We start from the raw sequence: 8,063 nt of genomic DNA on the forward strand, positions 1-8,063 counted from the left end.
GGGACCTAGCCTGCCCTCTGGTGCTTTATAGAGACAGAGAGAGAGGGGGGTAGGGGGGCGAGAGCGGGAGAGGGAGAGAGAAAGAAATGCGGAAAGACTGAGAGAGAGCAAGAGCGAGAGAGTGAGAGAGAGACAGGGAGAGATAGAGGGAGAGAGAGAGAAAGTGAGAGTGTGTGTGAGAGAGAGAAACATAAAGAGAGAGAGAGAGAGAGAGTAAGGAGAGAGAGTGAGTGAGTGAGATGTCAATGTATGGAATGTCTACACCTACACTGACCCCTGGCTGCTTGCAGTTATTGCTTGCACACACATGTTGTGAGGGACTAGCCGTTTACAAACCACGAACAGAATCATCTTAAGACAGGGATGCTCAACTGGCGGGCCGCGTGCCCTGAGGGCATTTTGGCCCTCAGGGCCTCAAGCCCCAATTGTTGCAGTTTTTTTTATCACTCAATGTTTTTCACAGCACATGAAGGCATTGTTTATTACTGTAATATTAGTGAATCCAATATTAGTATGGGTCGAGACTTAATGATCCCACGACACATTGGACACACAGTCGAGAAACCACATGTTTTGAATAATGAGCATTCTGCTTTTTTGTATGTTACAAATCGGCAGTGAGCCTTTGGCGGTATTGGGGTGTGGGAACACACCCAAGCACATGAGGGGACACACCCTGCACCATAATCCCAGCCCGCTCACTTGGCTCAGGTAGGGCTGATGGGTGTCTCTCCTTTTTTCGTTTTTTCCCTCCCTCTAACGCGCATCTATCTTCTCCTCTTAAAACAAAACCCAAAAAGCAAGACAGGACGTGCCCAGTGCGCAAAAGCCCTGCCCATGCCCCCCCCCGGATTCAGTTGGACACTTAACGATATAATCACATCCAAATCACATTGAAGCCGTTTTTTCTTTTTGCTTCAATGCAACAGGTTTGTCCGTGGGATCATTCTGCGGTCACTCTGAAGATGGTATTGGCAGGGACTTGTCGAGACAGGGCCCCCGGTGGCGCTGCGGCGTGACGAAGAGACCGCCAGCATTCCCAGCAGCTACCACTGTCACCCTTGAGGTGCGGTAAGGGTGTGGCTCCCCGTTGCTTGTTTGTCTTATCATCACACACAAACCTGTGCACACGCACACACACCCACTGCCCCTCTCTGTACTTTCTGGAGGATTCCATGGGTGTGCCACCCCGAGCCACCCTGTGCGGTTGTTAGGCAGCCGCCCTTTCACCTGTTAGTGTTACCTAACAGTGCATTCGTTTTGGGATATGGAGCATGGGGTTGGTTTTATGGTGGTGGTGGTGATAAACTTTAAGATGTCTTTGGCTGTGGAAGTGGGTCACAGAGTGTGCCAAGAATTACAAGATAATTCTAATTAGTATTATGTTGTAAATAAAGTGATTATCTATTCACGTCACTTCCTCAGTTGTGTGTGCTTTGTGTGCGTTTTGTGGGGTCAGGTTCAAGTTCAGAGTGTATTGTGGGTGGGAAACATTTCTGTCCAAAGTGAAGAAACAGCAAACATGCACGACACATTTTAGTTGGAGTCAATGACATCGAGGGCTTAATGATGAGTCTAATGGGCGGACAACTGTTCATAAACCTCTTTATCTCTCTTAGTCATATAGCGTGAGTTTGATTTCACAAAGATTAGTGGTGTCTTACTGGAAGGGTCAAAAGTGATTCCTTACAGACTTGTTTTGGAATGACCTCCTTTTACTGTGAGGTTGCGCAACATTAGAAAAAGTTTTTTGGCAGTAATGTGTCAAGTTAGAAAAACTCATTGCTCATTGATGGTAGTATTTGCTGACCTTGCATGTGTATGTTTATGTGTGTGTGTGTGTGTGTGTGTGTGTGTGTGTGTGTGTGTGTGTGTGTGTGTGTGTGTGTGTGTGTGTGTGTGAAATATGCTTGTGTATGTGTGTGTGTGTGTGTGTGTGTGTGTGTGTGTGTGTGTGTGTGTGTGTAACATGTGGGTAATTGTTCTTTTTCTTAAAGGTAAAGGTACGGCACTTTGCACTTTAGTCACAATAGCACTTTATTTGCCAAAGTTTGCACAGTACAAGTTTGCACATTGCGTATTTGCACAGTTTATACAGATATTTAAATTGCTCTATTTATTGAATATGTATTGAGTTATTTATTAGACCGTGTGGCCGCAGGTGATCGTATGCCTTCGGGCAGGTGCGGATGGTGGGAACTCTGACCCCCCTTACTGTTAATCTGCTGCTGTTACGGAGACTGCAATAATAAATCACTGGAAGTGGGAAACCTGGCTGTCGTCTTCAACTTTTCTTTGCCATCATCCAGCCTCTCACGGGCCGCCTTTCACAGTGTGTGTGTGTGTGTGTGTGTGTGTGCACGCGCTTGTTTGTGTGTGTGTGTGTGTGTGTGTGTGTGTGCGTGCGTGCGTGCGTGCGTGCGTGCGTGAGTGCGTGCGTGAGTGTGTGTGTGTGTGTGTGCTTGCGGGCACGCGCGTGTATGTGTGTGTGTGCTTAGCCTAGTTGACTGTGTGTTTGATCTAATTTGACAGTGTTAAACCATACAATGTTCTCTTACATGACATGTACTTCGAACAAGAAGGCAGATCACAGGCAGGTGTCATTACACTCTGGCAACCTGCCCCTGGGCACCAGGGTGTGGACGTATTCAAACTTTTATGAATCTGGATGTGTACGTCATGGAGACAAAAGAAGTATGGACGATCACAGACATGTCAAGTGTTACTCACTGCTTACGAATACGTTGTGGAACAGCTGTTTATGCGACTAGACATTAGGCCACATTATAATACGTTGAGGAACAGGTGTGTACGCGACTAGACGTTAGGCCATAATACACACACACACACACACACACACACACATGACATCAGCGGGTTGGAATGAAAATTAAGGTTTTCAAGGTAGACTTCTGGTAACATATGTTTGTTTTGCCCTAAACAGAAACCCGTCTTGTCCTCAATTTACAGTACACACACTGTGGGTGAGGAAGACAAAAAGGGCTGCTGGTTTGAATCTTTCTCAAACCAGCAGGTTGGAATTAACAGAGTGTGTGAGTGTTGGGAGGGTGGGGGTGTTACACACAGGGTGTAACACAAAGGTCAAGGGCGGTTCCTCTGTACACCTGACAGGTGTTGCTAGGCAATAAGACAAGCCGGTTTGAATAATAACAACCCAGACAGGAAGATGACCGAACAATGACTGGTTTCAGTTGGCTGGTCTTGGTGGTGATTCTGCACTGTGAATTGTCTCTGCAATAAAAACAAGGAGGAGTAAACAGATCAAACTGATCTCAAATTTAAACGATAGTTATAATTATTTCATCAATAATTGTAAAACTACTAATAATGTACCATTTCACAAATGGATGTTTTGGGAAGGGATTGCCAACTCCATTTAAGTTGAACAAAGTATTAGAAATTATAGAATATAATATTGCATGCAACTTATACTATTATAAAATACCACCGGTTAACCTACATTGTTTTAGAACTTAAAATGCGAACGCAGCAAATAATACTCACATTCTCTAAGTTGGCCAGCTGGGGGCAGCAGTGTGCAAAAGATCAGTTGTTCCCTCGCCAACTCCAACGCGGTGTCACAAGGTTTCACTTACAGTCGGTCAATATTTGTTATGCTGTTAAGAACATTGGTCAACTGAACATATATAGAAATAAATGAATGAACGAAAGATAAATAGAGAATGTGAAATGTGAGAGATGTGAAATGGAAGGAAATGTTTGTGTGTCCTGTCTTTTGATTTGAATACATTGTTAATGTCTCTAAAAGTGACCTCGTTTCAAATGACCAAAAAGCAGTAATTTCTTTGTATGTGTCTTAGCAGAATAGATTTATAATTATTTTTTAATGGCCGTAGTCAGAAAACACGATCAGTGCACGCTGCAGCCACTAGGGTGAAGTATAAGCCCAGAAAGATGTATGTGGAAACAATCATCGCATTACTCACATATTATTGTCTTATTGTGTTTCACACTCTCTCAGATGGTCTCGTTCTATGACTTCAATTGGTTGCAAGGTATAAAAAAAAGTGTACCAGATAGGCTAGCCTTCAGGACAATTTTATTTTTCATAGAATGAGAAGGGAAGAAGCATTATTATTATTATTGTTTGTTCCAGTGTATTGCGGTTCTACAACTTTTTTACAATGTTGTTTTTGTTTATTTGGGGTATTCATTCAAAGGGAAATGTCATGCTGGTTTCAATCTTTGTGTATTCCATGACCTCACTCCCATTGTCATTACATTTGTCGGTTGTTTTGTTTGTTATTTTTCATTGTTCGTTCCACATAGTAGGCTATTCCAATTGTCCGGTGTGAAGCCAATCACACTGTTTACTCAAGGAAAATCATTCTCAGATCAAAGCCACACTAATGTTTAACATTTTTATTACCAAACCAATACAACTTTACCAAATGAACAAATAGTGACGATATCATCTTCTTAACTCCGGGAATGGATAGTCTAATAAGAATAGATCACAATAATTACACAATTATGACTTTATTTGACCTATATTTAAACAGGGTTTGTGTCGCTGCCTGGCAACAGAATGGATTGAGAGGAACAGATTCAAATGTAAGACCCTCCTTTACACATGGCATTATCATGCGTTTAAGGCCATGGGATATAATTCAGATAGTGGTGTCCTACTACCAGGTGGAGAGGGGGTCTAGGAGTCTTACATGTGGAGATGCTTTTGCAGGTGAAAAAGTATCAGAATTTCATTATTTTAAATGGAATTGGTTGTTATTCTGCACATTCCATCAGACCCAGGAGACCATAAGGACGGTGTATTTGAATATATAGAAAACCACATAGGAAGGAGAACACAACAACACATCTGGGCTTCATCATCCTCCATGTTCCTACCTCTAAAGAGAGGAATCTGCCCTCTGACCTCTGTGGCCGTCACACGGGCCTCCGGTGACCTCAGTCTCCCCACCTGCCCTCTCACTCAGAAGAACCTCAGCCTGCCCTCTCACTCAGAGGTGACCTCAGCCTGCCCTCTCACTCAGAGGTGCCCTCACCTTCCCTCTCACTCAGAGGAACCTCAGCCTGCCCTCCTGCCCTCTCACTCAGAGGTGCCCTCACCTTCTCTCTCACTCAGAGGTGAGCAGCAGTCTTCCGGCCACTAGAGACACCAGGCATGATGTGGAGCGGGAAGCAGGGTGCAAAATTTTCTGGAGCCAAATGAGTCTCAATCTTTGCAATCTATCGTTTCTCTGCGTGCTCCAGAATGAATACATTATGATATAACTACATTATTACCCTTGTTTCATGTCTAAATGTGACCATGTAAATCGCACCCTGCTCTGAAGGCGTGGATGGTGATGACACCGCCTCCGGTAGGAGAGCCCAGAGCAGCCAGACGCAGGGCAGCGGTCAGAGAGTGAGGGCTGGGAGGGAGGAGAGGACTGAAGGAGACCAAGGAGAACGGTTCCTCCACAAGCTGAAGGAAGAGGAGTGAAGGGGACCAGGAGAACGGTTCCTCCACAAGCTGAAGGAAGAGGAGTGAAGGAGACCAGGAGAATGGTTCCTCCACAAGCTGCCGTACAACCGGAGTGTGACCAGAGCCCGGGCTGAGAAAACCCCTGTGAGACACAGCTACCAGGCTGTAAGGGAGCCTTGTTGCCATGACACCAACAGACTGACTTTATTTCTTGAAAAGCCTAATGTGCTGGAACATAATGATATAATTATTTTGCTTTTTTTTGTAATGGGTTTATAATTGAGAATATGTAGAATAAAATAAGTAATGTATGCAGACATTAGGCCTACACATTTAGATGTTGTTGTAATTTAAATGTACTTTTAAGATTTTTTTGATGGAGCTCGACACATGAATTTTAGAAAGTGTTTTGTTGATCAGTTTTTGTGTTATGCTGTTGTCTTTCTTGATTACATATTATTGTTGTGTTTGTTTTGTTTCCCTGCTAGTTTGGCTATAGGATAACGCCTTGTTTAGTAGGCATAGTAAGCTTAAGATTCAGCATACACATTATGTTTGATTTAGTTTAATATAATGATTTACTATTATTTAAACAATGTAATCAATTGCATTGTAATAAAAAATAAAAAAAATAAGACAATTCAACTAACTTAAAGTAGATCTTGGAAAAACACTTAGAGAAATGCCTTGAGGTGGTCACCACAACACTGGACTCCCCAGACTACAGCCAGAGTCAGCGCTTTATTTTTATATCTTGCAATAGCCCATCTGCTGACTCAGTCATCAGGAAACTTTCAAGCTTATCTATAAATATGTTTAAAACCATAGCTATAGCAATCAATATGGAAAGGGTAGATATGTTGTGTTCGCCAGACATCAAACTGAAATGATTTTCATAATCAGTTTTTGAGCATTACCAGGAATACTTGCAGAATATTCTGAACAGACTCTTAGCGTTCAGACAGTACATCAAGGACTTGTGCCAACCAGGCCAATTACAATGCTTATGCTTTTGTGTATGGTCCAAGTGAAATAAACACACACAAGCACACTCAGCAGAACATACACACAAGAGGACAAGCTATCGAGAACTGAGTAACTTATATTTTAAGGGGTATTATATAGAGTGGATGTGATGATGATGATTACTATAATAATAATAAAAATAATAATAATTATTATTATATACAGGACATTTGTGCTGATGTAATGGTGACAAACCAGATGGAAAGCACCCCTTGAACATACTGTACCAGTCAAATTAATGGCAGATTAATCATCTGCCTCTGAGGGCTGCGAGCCAAACATGTTTGAGTTTCCCCAGACACCAATATGAGTTTATGTTTCTGTAACCGGGCAGAACAGGACACAGACGCAACTGGAATTCGGATGAGTTGCAAACATATTCATTTACCAGTAAATCAAAACACTTTTTACTCAAGTCGATTTTTCCGGAAGGGTAATTATATCCAAGATAACTAATAACGCAAGTTTTTCGGTCTAATGTAACAATTTGTGTGTCATGTTCATCAAAAAGCATGGTCTGGTGGGCATAATGTGACAACTAAGGATTGATCCGTATAGCAATGTTATATTTATTATTAAACCTTATGTGGAAAACAAATACACAATGGATTAATTTAATCATAAATATATGGCCTATTAATCCCTTGAGACTGCACCTAGACAAATAAAATGTAATTGAATTTACTATTTTGCCACCTCTGGCTAGAAAGTCAGGACTGAGACACACATTTGTTCTTAATCTATATTAAATTCAGTCATATCACTATATTCTTGTGTAAATTATGAAATAATCCACCCTACCAAGCAAGAATTGTCAAAATGCAAAATGCACAGCTGTCCAACATCACATGAGGGAAAGGGTCTCTTGCCATGTTGGAATCGCTGTAAGAATGGACCTTTCTAGAGACAGCTGACCAAAATGTCAGACTTACATAATGTTCAGCTCTTATCATGTTTTTCATTATAGTGCCTAGTTTGTTTATATGCCAAACAGGTGGCAAACTTAACTCTAACCACCACCACCACCACCACCTTTCCCACAGTGCAAGGGCAAGGTCTTCCACTCTCAAACGTTGTTCCTAGGGTTAAGTATTGGGTTAAGTATCCTTAACCCAAATACAAGATAGGGCTGTATAGCTGTTGGGAGTGTTGATCGGGCTCGACTATACTGTGGAAGACAAAACAAGCAATTAATTTAAACTAGTCTTACAGATGTATAATATGCAGCTGCTGTTACAGCCTCCTATGTTTTCTGTCTGCTTGAATGAGGTTAGCAACTGATAAGAGGGCGGGGCTTTGTCTCTCTTTACCCCGCCTCTTTTTAAAAACGTACTGGGCGTCATAACGTCTAGCGCCAAGCAGTGTGTTCCAAAGAAGTTAAACAATGAATGATCATTGATTTGCATTGAACTACATCCGTTGACCCAAATGTGCGCTTAGATGAGCAGGCTATGCATTTACCCAGACAGCAGGTGTGTTACCTGTGGCACCTCCAGGAAATAGGAGGCTCTGAGAGACACGGGACTTCCTCTGTGATTACTCCATAGCCACACCGCACAAACACAAT

Source organism: Micromesistius poutassou, assembly GCF_964030765.1.
Source record: "Micromesistius poutassou genome assembly, chromosome: 16".
Taxonomy (NCBI): domain Eukaryota; kingdom Metazoa; phylum Chordata; class Actinopteri; order Gadiformes; family Gadidae; genus Micromesistius; species Micromesistius poutassou.